Source organism: Aphelocoma coerulescens, chromosome 1A (genome assembly GCF_041296385.1).
Source record: "Aphelocoma coerulescens isolate FSJ_1873_10779 chromosome 1A, UR_Acoe_1.0, whole genome shotgun sequence".
NCBI lineage: Eukaryota > Metazoa > Chordata > Aves > Passeriformes > Corvidae > Aphelocoma > Aphelocoma coerulescens.
Genome location: NC_091014.1, coordinates 27,253,032 through 27,273,104, shown reverse-complemented (window position 1 = coordinate 27,273,104; position 20,073 = coordinate 27,253,032). Strand labels below are relative to the sequence as shown.

The following is a 20,073-nucleotide window of genomic DNA, read 5'->3' as shown; positions in this document are numbered from 1 at the left end:
TTCATTTATTTTGTAAATGAATCTTAAAATGTACAGCATTCAGGTACATCATTGGTGAGGATCCAAAGATGTACGAAAGAGACATTCCTGAAAACATGAACACAGATATTTGTTTTAAAGTGTGCAGCCTGATGAGCCAGGCATGGCAACCAGGCATGACATTCCATGTGCTGTAGCTGTAGGGTGTTGTGTGCCTCATGATTGGTGCAAATATGCATATGCAGCAAATCCGGCTTTTCCCAGGAGCTTCGGGCAATGTGTGAACACCAGTAATTTGCTATATGTTCATCTAGAAAGCGTATGGCTGTAAGTTGGACATTGCTCTCACTTCTTGAGACTCCTCTTCCTCCTTATTATTTGATTGTCACATAAGAGGAGAGCTACTGTGAAGCCTGAGAAAGGTGGCAGATGGAGAAAGCTGTATACTTGACTGGTCCTCCTGAGCTGCAGGCTGAGCACTCGCATTTTAAATCTTTGTGTGACTCAGTAGAAGAATACATCTCTATTATTTGATTATGTGTGAAAGTGGTACCTGCTGTCCTAGACTTAACTAAGGTGCTATTTTTAACATATGTTTCAGTACCTGTCTTCAGTAACTAGAATTAAATTTTAAACTGAAACTATTAGCCTTATTATATATAGGCACCTGCTCATTTTGTGACTTAATAATATTCAAACCTCTAAATATGTATCACTTAATATAATTTTATAAGTGTTCTTCTGTATCCAATGACTGACATTTGGGTCGTTGTTGCTAACACTAAATTACTATCAGAATGGGGAAGACCCTTTTTTCCAAGTCATTGTTAGGCTTACAGTTTTGCTCCAAATTCACTTATCAACAGAATTTCCTTTAGCTGACTTTCTCTTTTTCTAAGATGTGGATGAGTCGGAGCAAAATGTAACCAGAGACTATGAAAAATATCTTTTGCATTGTCACCTGCAATATTACCATAATTGGAACTAAGGAGCCTGCAGTTGCACAATATTTATGTTGCAATCCAAACTGACACAGCCTGGAATGCCTCAATAGCAAAACAAGACACAGACCCAAGCCTCACAGTGCATGCTTGGGAGGGAATGAGCTGCTCCTCTGGGAAACCTCTGCCAGCAAGGACATCCTGGGGGTCCCCCTGCTTTGCTGTGGGCTGGGGGGGCTGAGGTGATGAGGTAAGTGCTGGCAGCTCAGCTGTGGAGAGCAGTGGCTGGTGGCAGGTGTGGGTGACCCTCCGGGTCAGGCTGCAAGGATGGCTGCTTTGATAAAGCTGGGGAGCTGTAGTAAGGCATAGCTCCTTCTTTGAGGCCTACTGATTGGGATGATTTTTTCATTCCTTTTCACTCCTGACGTTTTGGGGGCCTCTTTCTTAGGAGGTGTTGTTTGGGAGAAACACTTCTAGCACTTTTCTTTGGTGCTTGGAAATAGTGAGTCATCATCCAGTGTCACCTTTTCTGTGCAGATCACTGTAGGCACAATGAAACCAATGTTAATCTCTGCTGCACCTCTGGTAGGCTTCTCAACAGCTGATGACCTTGATATATTACTCCTGGCCTTCTCTGGCAAGCACAGTACAGTATATGTGCCTGTGACTGGCACACTTAGATCTGTGGCCACGAGATACCTGGTCAACTCTTCAAGTCTTTACCTTTAGCATTAGGTTTAACCCCTCAGGGCACAGCTGCTTGCAGCATTTAAAACATGGCAGGAGGTTTTATAGCAGAGAGTTGACTCAGCAAGACTTGCACTACCTCTTGCTGAAGATATAAAATACAATTTGTAGCTTATAATTGCTGCCTAATATGATCTTGGACCCTTACTTAAAATCCATTTAACTGATACTGTGCTTTCTTTATAAGGTTATTATTGGGAGCTAACCTTTTCTTGTGTTGTGGTTAAATGTACAGTGTAATAAGGATGTTTTTTAATGTGTTTAAGAGTTAGAAGATGTGTTAGAGGTAACCTTTATGCAGAGAGTTTTATATAGTTATAGTAAGGACAGCAATATTAAAATCCTGAACATTAGTACCATCTGAATATAATTTGTTCTCATTCTGTTTTGTGTGTGCCTACTGGTGGAAGATGATACAGTATATTGAAGAAATCTATGTCGTTCTCCAGTATCTTTCTTATAGGTAATTGTTAACCTAGTGCAAATTACTGTCTCCAGAATTTTTTTTTAATTTAGATGCATACAAAAATACAGAAAGTGTATTGGATATAACAGATGAATCACAATTCTTTCTTCCTTTAGGTTTCAAGGAGAGCAAAAGAAACCCAAGATTTTAGGCACAAAACTGACAGCCTCCCAGAAATCTTTACTTTCTTGTTTAACTTCTGATATACAGGCATGGGCCATGTGTGTTGGATGTCTTCAGGGAACATTAGCTTATAAGTTTTAAAGATTTATTTTCCTCAATGACAAACGTTGGTGCTTTTGTTCTGTGAATACTAGTTTGTAGTTTGTCTTCCTTTGATTGCCTGATAGAAATGCAGGTTTGCTTAGAGTTGTAAATTAAAATGAAGCATTTTTTGTATTTTTTTTTTCTTAACCAGATACCTAAGTATATATGTAGAATTTGGTATACATGGAAAGAATTTCAGAACTTGCCTCCCTGCACTCTTCTTGAAACTGCTCTAAACAGTGGTGAAGGCAATGGAGTTTCATACCAGGAAAAGGGTCAGGAAAAAAAACCCCAGAAAGATGAGTGTTGTAAGTGTGGACAGCCTTTGTTTAAATTTGTATTTTTTTCTCCTGTTAGTGTAGATAGCTCTTTTCCCACTCTTCAGAGCCTTTTTTTCTTTTTTTTTTTCCTTTCATTTTCCCTTTCCCCCCACTTGTTCATTTGTCTTCCCTTTTTCCTCGAGGGGACATTGTGGGTTGAAGAGGGGGAACAGGTTTTTCACATGTCAGGCCTATAGCTGAAAAACACTTGTTTTTCTTGTGTTCATTAAACTGCTGTCAGGGGTGAACACATCCGTATGAATGTGGGCAAGAATGGCTCTGAGAGAAACAAACATTATTTTTAATCTTAAGTAGGTGGGGAAGGGGGCAGCAGTCATAGCTCATGGGGTGAAATTGAAATTAACTGCTTTTAACACTGTGAAGAATGATGATGATATAGACAGAGTGCCTTCCTAAATTTATAATTCTTGGCTCAGATGTATACTTGTGGTACTTTATGATAGAGTTACTTAATCTCAGTACAGTAAAGATAAATTCATTAATGGCTATGAGGTGTTGATATAATTAAATAGAGAATGCCAGTAAATTGCTTTCTGGAGCTCAATGACTGTAAACTCTGGTCATCTAATTTAATCCATCCTCTGCTTTCCATTCACTTGCTGAAATGCTTTGTAGACAGAGAAATTAGCCCTACTCCAGGCACAGTAGCTGCAAGAACTAAGTTGGTCTCTCTTAAAGGAGAGCCTTGGATGATGACTAGAAGTGTTTCCTCAAGAAAAATTAAGATTGCATGGAGAAAGGAGAGCAGAAACAGGTTTTTACACTGCTGATAGTGTTCAGAGATTACGGTGTTCCTCACTAACTGCCTGAATTTTGTGCTGGCTTGTGGTAGCTCTGTCACTTACACAGAAGAAAAATTAAGATGCTTACAACCCAGTGAACGAGATGCTGTCCAAATGAGAAAAACTAGCTAAGTCAATTTCTTTCACTGGTGTTGCAGTATTGCTCACATCTGGCTTTTTGGTTGTTCTAAACAAATGTTACCATTCTCTCAGCAGACAGTCCATTTTCCTTGTGAATTATTTAAATGTGGGCAGAAATTATTTTATGGAGAAATTAGATACCTCTGAAATTAGCCTTTCACACAAAGGGTAGTTTAACTGCATGAGGTAAAAGTTCACGTTATGCTTTTAACCTGAGCTCTTAAGAACTGAGATGTATGAGAAAATACATTCTTTAGGAAAGTGTCAGTGTTTTGCCTTGATAGGCTTTCTTGTGCAAGGCATTCTTCATCATTTTTCTGTTAATTTGCTTAATAATATATTGAGGTGTAACTGTAGTGTAACCCTTTGAGCTCTAAAAGGGACTTAGTATCATAAAATAATTGAGTTGGAAAAGGCCTACAAGATCACTGAGTCCAAACTTTGGCTCATCACCACCTTGTCAGCAGGATCAAAGCACTAGGTGCCATGTCCAGTTGTTTCCTGAACACCTCCAGGGATGGTCACTCCACCACCTTCCTGGGGAGTTGTTCCAATGCTTAAAAACCCTTTCCATGGAAAAATTCTTTCTGATGTCCAACCTGAACTTCCCCTGGTGCATCTTGAGGTCATTTCATGGTAAAAGTGCCATATCCAGTTAAAAATAGAAAAGAATGGAAAAAGTTATTGATTATGTTGATTTGGGAAAATGCTTGTTGAGTTTACCCCCAAATCTCCTGTTTTCTTCAATTATAGAAATAATGGGAATAGTTTCCTTAAAAGCCTGCAGAAAGAGATCCGTCCTTTTGATACTTCTTGCAGTGTTTCTATAGGCTTAATGTGGATGTGATATTTGAAAGGTGAAGCCCTATTATTGCTGAAGCACGTCAACTACATTTCATTGTTCCAAAAACTTCTGTGCATTTTGGGTAAAGAGGTTGTGGTTTGTACTGCTCAGTTTGTCGTAGAAAATTTGAGGGGAAAGTGAATTAGCCACTGTTCAAATGTTCATAATTCATTCTGGAATTTTCTAATGCATTAAAACAAATTCTTTAAGTTAAATTTACTTCACATCTGTGCATCTAGTAATAAGAACTGTGTAAAACAGCTAATAATTGTACCCAAACTGCTTCCAGTTCAACCATGTCTTTCCCACAAAACATGTTTTGCATAAATGAAAATTGTCCTGCTTGATTTTACTTGGCAGCTCTGAAGTACTTGTGGTAAAACTCTTCTAGCAAACTACACAATGCTGAACTCTGTAAAAGAAACCCCGTTAGCTGTTCTGCAAATCATTGTGATATGCATTGTACTTGTGACTTGATCAGTTTGATTATTGCAATATAACATTAATGGTGTTGCTTCTTCTGTAGCTGTAAGCTCCCTGAAGGCCTGCATTTTTGTTCTTGGTGGGAAGAAGTTAAAAAAAAATTCTAGCAACATGAAAATATATATAGTGAGTATCTGCATAAGCTGTGTTTTTTCTGTCTTTGGGTGGCAATTTTTACAGTTTGAAGACTCTTAAAATTCGGTATAATTGAAATAAAAAAAAGCCATTTCTGTGACCGTTTGCAAAGTTTTAATTTGTTTTAAGTCATGCTGTTGATCTAGAGCTTTTGCTCATTTAAGGTTGATTAATTGCTTTTGCCACTTTTGTTTGCAGTTCAGTATAATCTCATGCAGACTATTGCATTTTTTTTTTAAATTTAATCTTCTGTTGATGGTTGTATGTTTGTATGGGATGTTAAATTTGACCACTAATAACTTAAGGATTTAAATAAACAAATAAATAAGATTGAAAACAATAACAAAAGACTGCAAACCGGAATAAATGCTTGGCATTGCAAATTTATTTCATGAAACATAATTTCTGTGCCTGCTGTAGATCCCATTGTGGGAGCTCTTGTTTTCATATGTTTTTTTTAATTTAGAAAGAGAAAAAGGTTATCCTGTTTTCATTCAAGTACCTTTATTTAAGGCAGATTTATTAGAAACAAGAATAATAAGCCTATCTCTTACATTGAATGTTTTTAAAATGTGTATGCCTTTTGTGATAATTACTGTTCATTAAGGCTCAGTACTCTTTCTTTAAAGGATAACTGTTATCTTACCTGTAAAATGTGTGGGTAAATGTTGACTGAATTCACTTCATGCAAAGTGTAAAATACGATTTAGATCCGGAGTTGGGGAGATCTGTGGCCCATCTGCGTTGATGCAGTGCCTTTCAGAAAACACAGACCCCTCTGGGTGCTTGGGTAAGTCACATTGATACAGTGTGACCCACACTACAAAGGATTAGTCTCTTACTGGTAATGGGCATGGTTAACTTGGCCCAAGTAGGAGCCTGTGATTTCTGCCTACAGGGTAGAGCCCAGGTCCTGGCTGATGATGGAAAGGAAGATGCTGTTACAGTTCTTCTTTGGAAGTGCCTGACTACGTGCTGCTCTTAGAAAATCAGAATCCTGGTACCTAACATTTCACTGCTGTCTCACAAATATTTGTGGTTGACAAAAAAGCTGAATTGTAACTGTGTAATGAATAACACATAATCCACCCCCTAGTCTTTGCAGTATAGTAATTTTCACATACCTAAATACATAACGGGCAGACAGAAGAGTTCAGAAATCTTAAGACAGGCCAGATGGAAAATATGTTCAAATCAAAAAAAACCCCAACAAGAAGAGAGAGAGACAGGAAGAAAGAAATATAATTCTGCTGATAATGAAAGTAGGAAGAAAGAGAGAAGAGAGAACTTCTGTTTTCCATTTTTTACTGAGACTTTTTTTTTTATGGTTTTTGAACTTCTGGGATTATGATGCTTTTTCTTTGTTACAGAATTTTCAGAAAATACAAAGGTTATATCTGTGCACACAGCTTAACTTGCTTCTAGCTCCCCAAAGTACTTTAATTCATTTCATATTCAGCTGTTAAAAGTGTACAGGTCTTGAAAAAATTAGAGCTTTATAGTTGTAGCTGTACCCTCCTGGACAGCCAGGACAGAGCTTTTGGATGAGAGCAGTGGCAAGGCACGTGATGCCCTGCACAGTGGCAGTGGCTTGTCAGGGCTGAGATGCGAAGCAAGTGTGCCCCTGTAATCAGTCTGTGGGATACTTCTGGAAGCCAGAATATGGGTCAAGGAAACCTTCCTCTGCTGTAATCCTTTCTAATCTTTGCTTTTGGAAGTTTTCGAGAGCACTTCTAATGCTAAGGAGCGTAGCTCAAATTCTTCTGTATGCTTTTTCTTGCTTGTGCTTTTTCAACTTTTCTTTACTCTTGTTTTTGTTTAAAGAGGATCCTAATAGTGATGGGGATGGTTTTAAAAATGCAGTATTTCATCAACAGAGGAGGGTCCTAACAATTCTGTCTAACTAGAGGTATACTGCAGAGTGAAGAAGCTGCATAAGATACAGTGGAAGTACAAGAAATCATCTCATTTTCACCAAAAACATTGTACAATGGAAAGTGCCTCTTGTCAGCTGAAATGTCAGATGTATCAGGAAAAAGTTAAAGTGGAACCTGATTTCTGTAAGGCTAAAGATTCAACTAATTTGCTTAGAGATGCAGTAGAAAATCAATCTTATGCTTGAAAGAGGAAATGGTAGCCTTCAAGTCTCATACCATGTTTTGTAGCTGATTGCCTGTTTTTATTATCTCCCCCCGCTTTTCCTTCAGTACTTACTAATGCCCTTTGGTTAACTCTATTATACCTTTGAAAAACTTCTTGCAGAGCTCAGCTTCTTTGGCTTGTTTGCTGGGTAAGCCTCACTGATATTATTATAATTAATGGGATGTGTAAAAACTTCCCAAACCAGTGCTACAGAATCAGGCTATTAAAACTCGGTACCCCACATGTTCTACAGTGTGCAGGATTCCCATCCTCTGCAGCTGGGGCTCATCAGAGAAGAGGCTAGAATGGCATTGATCTTGCATGCTGTGGGGGAAGTTGGTGTGGTAGGAACACAACTGAGTTTGTAAAAGAATAAGAGGGATGGGAAATAAAGTTAGTTTACAATTTGGAGGTGTCTCTAATTTTTTTTCTTTATTTTTTTATTTTTATGCCACAGTGATAAAAGTGTGAGAGAGAGATGGGATGTGTTTTAAGATACTGAAAGTCTTTGAAGATCTGATTCATAAGTGAGAGTTGAAACCCTTTTTCGCAGTTGCGTGTTACATGGTAACAGTTTCCTTGGTTTGGCTCTTGTTTTCATTGGATCGTATTGCTAATTTCTTGCAAGAACTTTGATTTTAGGAATTTTTTTAAATTATGAGAAAGTAATAAAAAATAATAAGAGCTGAAGTGAACAGCATGATATTTTTAAGTTTTTTTTTTTTTTTATAACTGGGATGTATTATGAATATTTGTAACCTACTAGTTCTGTGAAAGTAAACTATGAAGCTAATCAAAAATTTTACAAAGTTGAGAGGAAATATGCCAACTGATAAAACACAAAACAAACAAATGCATGATTAAGAAGACAGGAAATTATACTTATTAATTGCAACACTATATGAGACCTTACAAAAAAAAAATTAAATACAAAGAAATACAGGGGCCTAACTTCAGAGACATAGTTGCTGGTTTTGCTTTCAGTAGTAGTATCTGCATCAAGACTGGTAAGTTGTGCCTCTGAAAAAGACATGTATTTATTCTGGCTAATGGGGTGAACATTAACATTTTATATTTAAATTGGGAATTCATATCCTTGGGTGTATAAAAATATCTTAAATAGGAATAACAAAGCTAGATATCTTCCTAAATTCCTTCCTTCCTTTCTTTTTTTTTTTTTTTTGTTGATAGCAATGTTTTTTGATGCATTCTTAAAAAGCTATGTGGAAAAGAGACTATATGGGGAGAAGATATTTGGTAATAGAGTATTGTCAATCCATCTTATGAGGGCATAACAAAGCCCACTGGGAGAAGGGGTGTTTTTAACACTGAGAGTCGTTATTTGCAAGAGGACATTATTAAGGACTTCAAAGGAGATTTCACTGGAATACTACAGATTGTGCTTTAAGGACTTTTCTAACACAAATTTTCTGAAGGAATTATACTAGCAGTACCTTACAATCAGGAAATGTATCAATGTTGATTTGACCACTATTTTTTTTTTCTTTTGCAAGAAGCAGGGCAGTGCTTAGTGTGCTTATTGGCATATTGATGTTCATTAACTTCATGCCTCTCCTTTGACAGTGTTTTGGAAGGGCACCACTGGGTGCTGTGCAAACAGAGAACTGCTGGGTCCCAACCCAGAAGTAGGACAATTTACATACATGGGTAGAGGCAATGTTTAGAAACCGGCAAGGGAACACAAAAACAAGGAGTTGTCATAGCATGCCAGCAAATAATCGGTTTTAAAATTTTCCATAGGTCTCCTGCCAAAGCAGTTTGAAAGACGTTAATCAGTTAGTCTTGTGAATGTTCATAGCAGTGTGAGGTGTCAGCCTGGATAAAAAGCTTGAAGACACTTAATTGAAAAAATAACACATAGATGATGGAAGCTGGCAGCCTGGACGTAAAGGAGAAGGGAGTTTACCTTTAGATATGGAATAAGAGATGATAGGAAGGCTTTGACATGGAAGATAAGTGATTAATATATAATGGGATACTGGATTTATGTCAGTGGAACGAGATTACGTTTGTCAAGATTGGAACAAAAGATAAGAACAAGATCTGAAATAAGAGCGATGGTAGTATAATAGCTGTACACTTTGAGAGAAGAGGTGTACTTTAAAGGTAGTATTTGTAAAGATCCTACAATATTTGCATGTAAATGTGTTGAAAATATTTGAATCTATAGGACCTAGATGCTTGAGTCCAAAGGCTGAGAGAGATGATATCCCAGTTGGCCTAAATGAATGGTAATATTGCCCAAGGAAGGGGGCAAGAGCAATGCTTATTAGAGGAGAGTATACACTATCTTCTAACTGTACAAAATTGTGATCCAGCTCAGAGCAGCAGTGTGCTATTAGAGATAAGGGGAGAGTCACCTCCCCCAGGTGAGTGGTAATCTTCTGGGGTCCAGAATTTTTTTGAGGTCTTCCTTTACCATTTCTCTTGGGAAAGAGGATGCTTCATAAATTTATTCAAGTATTATTGTTCTTTGCTGTTTCTGTATTAATCTTTAGTGGCAGCATTTGCAGCTGAAGGTTATGCTAAAAGTGCGTCACACCATTGTTGATGAAGTACCACGGAAAATATGTACTAATACCCCAGTAAGATGCTGAAGTTTTTAGGTTTTCAGAGCCAGGACTGACTTGACTGCATTGCTTACTAGTTGTGAAACCATGACTTGTGAAGATCAGCCAGGCTGAATGCCAGTAGAATTTCTGCCGTGGACATGATTTTACATATATAGGATATATTTCCACCTACTGGGAAAAATAGTTTGAAAATTCTTAGGCAAATCATCTCTCTTCATACATAGGCTCAGAGTATTTCATTTGCTTGTTTACAGAAGGATAGAGAAGACAATACTGCTGTGTAGTTCCTGTTGTTTACCTCCACCCTTATCTCTCTATGGACATCCTGGAACAGGGCTCTCATGTTACTGTGGATATCTTTAATTTCAAGTGGAAAGTGGTGGAGTAGTGCAATATGAGGTAGGTCCAAGATGCTGTGAGGTTTTCCTTTTTTTTTTTTTTCTTTTTGGTTGAGACTTTATGCTAGAATCGAGCAAATATTTTACTGAAGCTTGAAAGTGATTTTATATCTTTCTACTTTGGTCAGGTCTGTTGTATATTTACTAAAAATGTTGTCCATTTTGTTTTCTTTTTAAGAATTTCTTTGGTGTGCTTCCATCTGAAGTGTATTGGAGGAATCTGAAAAGTTGAATCTTTTTTTCTTTACTTGCAGACTTGTGATTCCCATCTGCCCTCTGAGACCCCACCAGAGATTGTTAGGTACAGTGCTTTGTGGTTCCTGACAAGAGGGTTCCTGCTAACCCTAGTGAGAGCATGGCTGTGCTGGTTCAGTCACTGAGGACTGCTTGATTACCTCCCCTCTTCCCATTGCCCTTTTTTCAAGTTCTGAAAAGTATTCAGCAGATTTATCACTGCTTTTTAAGAAAGTCTTCATGAGCATGACCTGAGGTTTTACAGGAAATCTTGAAATAAAAGTAATAATATTGTTATACATTCTCTCACATTCAGCCACACATGCTATCACAAAAGTAGCCTTGAAGCTGTTTTAGTTTTACAGCAAAGAGTGTTTCTTTTCATACCAGGTAATCCAAGCTGCTGAGTTTTTTTCCCCCTTGGCTTTGAAAACATGCCTTTATATTAATAATCCTGGATTTTGTGCTGAAAGTTGATTGCTCTAGTTGATGATTGGTATTCCATAACACTAAATAAAAGCTCAAAATTTTCTCTTTTTCCTTTTCCGATCCGAAATCTATCAATGTGTAGTTTTAGAGATCACCATTAGTGGAAGTATAATCTCTGTGCTTGCTTTTATTCTTGGCCACTGGGAATTTTGCTACCAGCAATAAAAGACAACCTCCATGTTGTACTGCACAGTATAGATATTGTAAATTTTGGTCTTGCTTTCCATTGATCTGGTTTGCCATATGGGAATCATATTCAGCTGATCTTTATTTCCTGAGTCAGAAATTCTGTTTTACCCATCTTTGGGGCTTTCAGCATTTTATTCTCAGTGGGCTGTCAGGTATTGCACATGAAAGGAAAGGTTCAAAGGCATATAAAGAAGGTTCAGGTCTGAAATGTTTACTTAACACTGTCTTTTTTTTTTTTCTTTTTTTTTTCATTTTACAAACATTTGCCAGACTGAAGGATCAGCATGAAACCTTAATAAATTTTAGATGTTTTATTCTATATTATGAACATTTTACACATACATAATTTTGGTGTAGTCTGGAACACATCAACTGTAAACTTGCTAGTGTGGGTTTGCCAGCGACAGTATTAAAAACATTGCAATTATTTTTTTTAAGATTATAAATTATTTTTCTTGGAGGCTTGTTTCCTTTCATTTTTGTTTTTGGAGCTGCCTCTAACAGACTGCCATTGTGCTACAAAGAAATATAAAATGAATTGACTATGCAGATTTTAATTAATATTATGAGTAAAATTTTAAAAATAAAGATACCATCCTTTCTTCTTGCAATATCATTCTACTGAGAGGAGTTAATTTGAGGAAGACTGAGGGTGAGCTTGTTGTTGCTCACCTGTGAAGGTGCTGCCACCAAGGAGGTAAACAGTCATAATCTTAACAGCTTTTGTGCCTTAATTATTTAATCTCTTGGGAAACAAATGCCTATAATTTAAGGGATTTCAGTCACTTGGAGGCAGTGATATAGAGGCTCTAGATTCCATAAGTGTAGTTTGATTTTTTTTCTTTCTCATTTGTACTGAAATGTATTTAAGACTTAGCATACTGGAGTGTGTCTGATGTTATACTTCCAGCTCCAGTATATCTCATTTTCCCTTTTTTTTTTTTTTTATTATGCAAGGAAATAATAAGCAATCTTGATACCCATTACTGGGATTCATTCTTCCTTCTTCTGTTCCCTTTCTTCTTTGTTGCCAAGAGGATGTAGAGCACTGGAACTGGCTCAAAGGGATCATTTTTGTCTAGAAACAGTGTGTCTTGGGTGTGCCTAGGGATATATTTTGCTGTTGAGGATATGGAAACAGATGAGAAAAGGCCAGTCAAAGACTGAAAGAAAGGTGGGACTTCCCCCACAGCTCCTTCACGTTTCACACAGCAAGAATAAAGTTGTCAGAGAACTCTGCTCTCTCACAGTCACAGACTCTTGGTTTTGCTCTTCTGGGCTTGCATGGCATCTTCATCGTGAAGTTCTGCTGCAGGTTTAGCTCACTGCTTAGTGTTCAGTCACATCTGCCTCCTTTCCTCACTCATTGCTCTCTCCAGCTGAAATAGAGAATGGGTATGTGGCCTCATGGACAGCTTGTTTCTAGTAGAGAGGTCACCAAAGTGTGCAATGGGTCTTCTTTTCTGCTATCTTCCTTTTTGGTATTTGTTAGTTTATGTGACACTGAAACATAGTGCTCTCATTCTCCTCGATCAGCTTTCCTCACTTCAGCAATCAAGGATGGTTATGGCTCCTCAGCTGTCCTGGCTTTCCCCTCACATTGGCTAAGGCTATGAGACCTTTTCCCATCTGGCCCTTCCCAGGCTTTGTCTGTTACACTAGCCTTACTCTGAACTGGGAAGAAAATCGCAAGGTAAACCATGATTGTATGGCTCCTGTGGCTGGAGTGTTGGAAGGACAAGATATGCAGAGGAGACGAGGAGGGGACATTGCCCTGTGTGTCAGTGGCCAATTGGAGTGCTTGGAGTGCTGCCTCAGGATGGAGGAGGAGGCAACAGAGAGTTCATGGGTGAGGATTAAAGCGAGGGCAAGGACAGGTGACATAGTGGTGGTCTGCTACAGGCTGCCTGACCAGTAAGACCAACTGGATGAGGCCCTTTTATAGATATATAGGAGTAGCTGTGTCCTCATGGGAGACTTCAACCTCCCAATAACTGTTTGGAGGGACAACACAGGAGGGCATAAGCAATCCAGGTGCTTCCTGAAGTGCATTGATGATAACTTCCAAGTGCTAAATTTGCTGATGTGAGAGGTGCTGTGCTGGACCTTGTTTTAACTAACTAGGAGGGGACTGGTGGGGAGTGTGCAGGCCAAAGGCAACTTTGGCTGCAGTGACCATGAAATGGTAGGCTTCAAGATCCTTAGGGCAGCGAGGAGAATGCACAACAAGCTCACTGCCCTGGACTTCAGGAGAGCAGACTTCGGCCTTTTCAGAGGATTGCTTGGTAGAGTATCATAAAGCCGTGGAGGGAAGAGGGGCCCAAGAAAGCTGGCTATTATTAAAGGATCATCTCCTCCAAGCGTTGTGATACTGTGATTTCCCTCCATGTGTTTGCGGTGGGACATCCGTCCTAGGTCCAGAGGGAACTAAAAATAGGTAACATTTGTTTAATCTTTTCTCAATGGGCTTCTGCCAAGAAAACTGCATGAAAAGGTATCTCTGGTATCTCACTGCTGAAGCAGAGGTTGAAACAGTTCTAGACTTCATAACCTTCTATCAAACACTCTCTAGACAACACCAGAGAATAAATACTGAAGTATTACTTGGATAATGATAACTTTTCATAAGTCTCGTTGTGAAGTATTGTGAATAATTGTTACACACCTTTTCAGTGGATGCATTAAAACTCCCGAAAGTGTCTTTTTATGGGGAATTTTGTGTATTTAACATTTTCTGTAAGCTAGGAGACTACACCATCTTGTCAGGTGGTGATGTAATTTTCAGTATACATACCTTTTGCAAGCTATACATTCAGTACCACCTGTGTGGCACAACTTCATGTGAGGATGTAGCAGTTGAAAATGTTGAAGTAGGCAGAACATGCTGTCTTTATTTTTGTTATCTCCTCACAAGACTTTGGAAGAAGTTTGGTGTCTTGGTGTTTATTTTCCAAGTTCTTGGCCATGAGTTTGGAAGTAGAGCCTCTGTTGGGCTTCTCCAGGAAAGGGAGCTCCCTCTGAAGGAAAGGCTAAAGATCCTCTCTGCGGAGCAGAGATCTTGTTCAGGGACCTGTTTATGTCTTGAAGAAAGAAGAAATGAAGACCAACATGATTTTCATATTTTACATCTTAATACAAATTCTTTATAAATTATTTTTTAATTAGAGTATATCAGAGCTTATTTGTATGTATATTATCAGAATGAACCAACTTTCCTGTAGCCCCTAGGAAAAAATAACTCATGGAAGTAGAAGAGAAAAGGGCTTTAACTAAATGGGACACTCATCTGCATATTTCTTCCTTGTGGGAAGAAGACCTGTAGACAAATATGTTATGGTGGCAGAATTGGGCACATTTTTATTCTTCAGTAATGACCATGATAATCCTGCAGAACAAAGTATCATGGTTAAAGAAACTGCTGTCTTTCAGTAATTTTTACAGAAATAATGTTTGTATAGATCAGAAGCACATTACTAATTAACAGGGAGTAGCATCTAGCATCTTGGAAGCTAGATTATGTAGTAGGAGCTGAGGTATAGCTAGCTAATGAAAGCAGTATGAAATAAATTAATCTCTACATGATGGATAGGAGCCTACTTGACAAAAATATTTGTGGTATTTTTCAGGTTGCTCCAGATCTTAACTTTCATTTTGAATCCATATATTCTTTTTGGGGTAATAACTGTAATCTTGAGAATGTAAACTTACTACTCTGATACTTTCCTGATTCTGCTGGTAATCTAAAACACCAACTCTATCCTTATTCCATTTTCTTTATTAATCCCTTTTTAAGGTACTCATTCCAAACCTAATAATGGTCTTTAAAATTCAGTGTTAAAAATTTCATTAATGATAACTTTTCTAGCTGGGAAGGGGAGAGTGATGATTGTCAGGAACATCAGCAAGAAGAAAAGTGGAGATTGAATAAATGCAAGATGGGCAAATGGGAAAAGAAAAAACAGAGTTAAGAGGCATAAATATGGTAATTGTAAAGATGAATGTATTTTTACTTTGATATTAGACCTAACAAGCAGGCAGTGGAAAATTATTCAAAATACAGTTATTTTATTACAGATCATTTTCCCCTCCATACCTTCATTCAAAACATATCACTCATGTGAATGAAAAAAGTTGATGGCAGGTTATGGGCAATTGATTGCATTCCTATGCTTGCATACCAGTCAGCAGCCAGGAATTTGACAATGTCTGTAAAGTAAGTGTATGCACCCCACTTGATTTCATCTCTCTTCTCCCCATCCATGTTTAGCCTACACTCCCAGCACCATGACTGAATCCTCATTCTGTCCTTGTGCCCTCAGCACTTACTCCAGTGCGCTGACTGGTTCCAGTCCCTCTTCCAAAGCCCTGACCTCTGTTCAGCTTCTCAGTGTTGCAGGCTGTCAGCTGAGTTGAGTAAACTTCTGCTAATGAAAACAGATAAAAAGTCACTGGAATTTGTTAAAGCTTTTGCATTAACTTAAATCACACACTAAGAATGAGTGTAGTATTATTAAAAAATGAAATCGGATTATAATGAAAGGAACCTGCAGATTTTAGTTAGTAACTTGCATGCATCTCTATATTTTGTTTAATTCTAATAAAATAAAAGTGAATCCCCATTAAATGTAATGAAATAAAATTAAGCTCTCCCTGACTTGCATTCATGTAGTCAGTCAACGCTATTATTTAAAATCTCATTGGGCTCTATTTGTCTGCAAGGACAACAGAATTGTCATTTATGCTGGAGGAACTCTGTTGGTAAGAAAATAGCAGGACTAGGTCTATTTTATCTGGAAAAAAAGAGGTTGCCAGTACATGGGATTCATGTGATGTGTGCTACAGAAGTTAACATGATGCTGCAATTTTTTTAAAGAATTTGTTTTGAATCTGTATAATAAATACTTAAGTATATATTGTAGTTCAAATACATACTGCTTTGTTGGAAGATGTTTTGTTTCTTTAATATCTTCACATGTCAGTATATTAATGTAGTTACATTAAAACTGCCATGGACAAGTTATGTTCTAGCTGAAAGTTTAATTAATATTTTTGGCAAAGCGGTAATTCACTTTTGTTGGGTTTCAGCCTAATAAAAAAAGTCCATCTTATTTGGCTTTATTTTCCTTTTCTTCCTTTTTTTTTTTTTTCTTTTCTAAATCCATTGGCTTTATTATGCCAGATCATTGCTAGCTTTACTTTCTACTGCATTTTATCGTAATGCTCTTTGAGTATAAATAAACTCTGGTATGCTAAACCTAATAGCAATTAAACTGGAAGTGTTTGTGTTTCATCCCTGTGAACTTCGCAGAAATGTTTCCATGACAACCTCCATGCTAGTTAAGGCAACCAGAGGTGATCAACAGTTTATATATTTTTTTCTCTTGCAAGAATGGAATTTGTGTTGACAGTTCTGGCCTTTAATGGCACTTTTGTACTGTGTGAAAGTATTTGTTTACTAGATCATATGCTGTTAACTGTCAGGCTGAGATAGAGTGACTGCTTTTGATAAAAGGGCTGCATTACATCTCTGAGTCTGTGAAGCTCTTGTACTTTAATTACTCACATCAGTACAAAAGTATCCATTTGCTTCACTACACTTAAAAATTAGACTTATTAGTTCCAAAGCATTAATGGTGAGTTAATTTTTTCCTTTACATTTTTTGGAAAACACTAATCTAAAAGCTGCTTTGTTGTTTTAAATTTAAACTATTCCATTTACACTGATAAAAATCACATTCCATGCCACGGGGTGAATTGTAAGTGCTGTAATTATTGGCACTTTGAATTAGGATTTCTGGTCCCTGTTTTCATATGTAGCTGATGAAGGTTGTTATGCTGGTGGCTGAAATACGCTAGCTATGTACTCTGTTAAGAAAAATATCATTTAAGTAGAGGTGTTTTTTCTCTCCCAAGTTTTAAAAAAATGCAGGTGTACCTAAGATGTGACAGAAATAACCTGAATGTAATGTAATAGTAGTACAGGTAGACTGTTGTGTATGGTATGTCTATCAGATGGTTAGAAAGCTTACAGAAGAAAACTTTATGGTGGTGTGGGTTTTTTTTGGTGTTTTGTTTTGTTTTGTTTTTTGGTTTTTTTTTTGGTTGTGGTTTTTTTGTTTGGTTTGGGGGGTTTTTTTTTGCTTTTTTTTTTTTTTATTGAGTGAGATATTCCTCTTCATGGAGCTCTGTCTAGGTAGATCATCTGGAAGTGAATGGATGAGTTATCTAATCTGACCATCGGTTTATAACTGCTACAACAGCAGGTGCGTTCACTACCAGCCAGAGGTTTCAAGGCATTACGTGTACTGAGTTGAACAACTTGCTTTTGTTATGTGTCTGTTCATTGTAAGGCTTATGGACAAGTGTCTTTTTGAATCTATGGAGTATGTGTAGCGTAGGATCGTTTGCTTTTGATTAACTGAAAAATTTGAGTATTTGGAAGGTAACACAGTATCTTCTAAAAGTCTGTTTCAAAACAAATACTAAATAATTTGTCATAATAGAGACCTTAGTTTGGAGAAGCATAATATCTAATAATACTCATGTATATTCAAGTATGAGAAGGGGTACTTGTTGCATGTCTTGCAAATAAATACATAATTTATATTCAGGACTTGTCTTTTGGACATGTAGTTTGTTTTAGTAATTGCTTGCAGAATATTTATTGTTTCAAGTAGTGATACCATCACTTTTTAAAGCAATTAAATCACTCTTCAACAATCTGTAAAAACTAAGAGAAGTTGCAGTTGTTTAAGCTATTTTGTGTGGGTTTGTATGTGGAGGGTGCCATTGCTTTTGGCACTCTGTGTGTGTGTCTGTTGAGACAGAAGTTGCTTCTATGGTTATTGACATTTGGTGACACTAGGAAGGGAAATGGAAATGCTGAAGTTTTATACCTAAATTCCCCAAGCTTTAAACTGTAGGCAGACAACTTGTCTCTACACTCTAAGATGCTGCCTTTGCCAGAATACCTTCACCTCAGCTTTGGGGGTTCATTGTGCCTTTCTTTGTGTAGGAAAGTTGGGATATTAAGAAGAAACTTCTCAGAGACTAAGGGGTGAACAAAGCTACCTCCATGTGCACTTCTTCAAACTCTGACCTGTTACAGCTGGAGGCTGTAACATTCCCAGAGTGCATAGGTGTATGCATAATCCCAAAATCCTGTTTATAATATCCTTGCAGGTAAAGCTGCGTGGGTTACTGGAATGGGAATATTACAGTACTAAGAATTAGTTTTTGTTTTCTTGGTGGTCACTTGGTTGTGAAAGATTGTATACTACTTAAGCATATGATACAAATAAGCACTACTTGCTTGTTTTCCCAAGTTAGTGATTGTGAACAGTAGTTCGTTACCATGTTTTAAATAATACTGTGTAATCTTTAATTTTTGGGTTTTTTTTAACTATGATATAAAGTAGACACTGCCTAAAACTGAACAGTAACTCTGGTGACATGACACGAGTATTGTGGATGAACTGGGATGGACAAAAAACCTATTAGCCCTAACACTTTCTTTCCCAGGAAAAATGAATTCATACTGGAACAGCAACAGAGATGAACTAAGGGTGATCAGGAAATGACAAATGCTTATCTTGCAAGATGAGACTAAGAAAGTGTGACATGTTTGGCTTAATGAAACAAAGACTGAGAGAGGATATGATATCTCTTTCATGTTTATAAGTGTGTACAAAAAGGCAGAGAAGGCATCATTCAGGGAGAAGAACTGTTTAAGCTAAAGGACATTGTTAGAACGAGTACAAAACAAGTGTAAACTAGCTATGGATAAATCTGAGCTGGAAGAGAGAGCATTTAAGTAGTGTGCGTGGGACAGGAGATTGCGAACAGGGAGTCTTATCAGCAAAATCGGCCTGATACAATTGCTTTAGCAAAAGATTGCACATGGTCACTCAGATTGTTCTTTCTAATCCTCTGACCATCTTTTTGCCTAACTAGGTCTATAAACCCTCATGCTTCCTTGTTGCACAGTACTGGGAAAACTTGTAGATGGAATCTACGAGATTAAAATTATTTTAAAATGATAAAATAAAATTATTTAAAAATTATTTTGCTTGGGTTTTTTTTTTTTTTTTTTTTTCTTGTTTCAGGTCCAATACCTGTTTAATTCTTGGGTAGATTCCTCAGTCTTTTTTCAGATAAAGTGCTTCTATGTGATTGACAATAGTATCCTGGGATTTCTTGAACTTTTTTTTCTTGTTTGTTTTGTGTGTATGGGGGTGCTACTTTTAAATCTTTCTTTTGCTTCATCCTGCTGCAGCTAGTTACAAGTTACGAGTAGCTGTTTTTCTCCCCTTTGGTATTTTCCATGCTACTGTAAAGATAAGGTTATTATTCCCATACTCCTCATAGTTTGTTCTGTAAGCAGTCTGTACATTCATTTAGTTCATTCAGGCAATCATTTCCAGTCCCTTATTTTATAATTTCCTGGCAATACTTTTTTATCCCGCAAGGAGGAGAGATTGCTTAGTCTGGCCGCTCTTCTCATGCAAATTGGAGCAGGTTGTCCTGGATTTTCTCATTTGCATTTTGAATTTCTCCAGGAATACAGGGTTTTCAACATTGATGGAGAGTCTACAACATCTGTGGGCAAACTGTTCCATTGTTCAGACACCTAACAGTAAAAATGTGTTATTCTTTGTCTCAAGAATGTATTTCTAAGAGATTGGCAGATACACATAGATCATGAGTATATAATTTTTTTCCCAGGATATAAAAAAATTGATTTCTAATACTTTCTCTAATCTGGAAATGATTTACGTATTTCCTTTCCCTCCTCCAGAGTACCATGCATCTGGAATAGAGGCTCCCTTACTGTCTCAACATTAAAAGGGCTTTTGCTTTTGTATGAATGTTGTCACTCTCTTTAGATAGTTTCCTAGACTT

The 20,073-nt window shown here is 37.3% G+C and overlaps 1 protein-coding gene across 3 annotated transcripts in view; it reads left to right on the top strand.

Moving 5' to 3' along the window:
- FOXP2 (forkhead box P2) overlaps positions 1-20,073 on the top strand; it is a 411,700-nt gene that overhangs the window by 9,014 nt on the left and 382,613 nt on the right. Inside the window, exon 1 of one of the 3 annotated variants that reach the window (XM_068997225.1) lies at positions 12,783-12,865. The exons of the other annotated variants lie outside the window; for them this stretch is intronic. The gene's annotated coding sequence lies outside the window, so the exon portion shown is untranslated. Of the gene's footprint in view, positions 1-12,782; positions 12,866-20,073 lie in introns of those variants that run through there. 3 annotated transcript variants of the gene reach the window in all.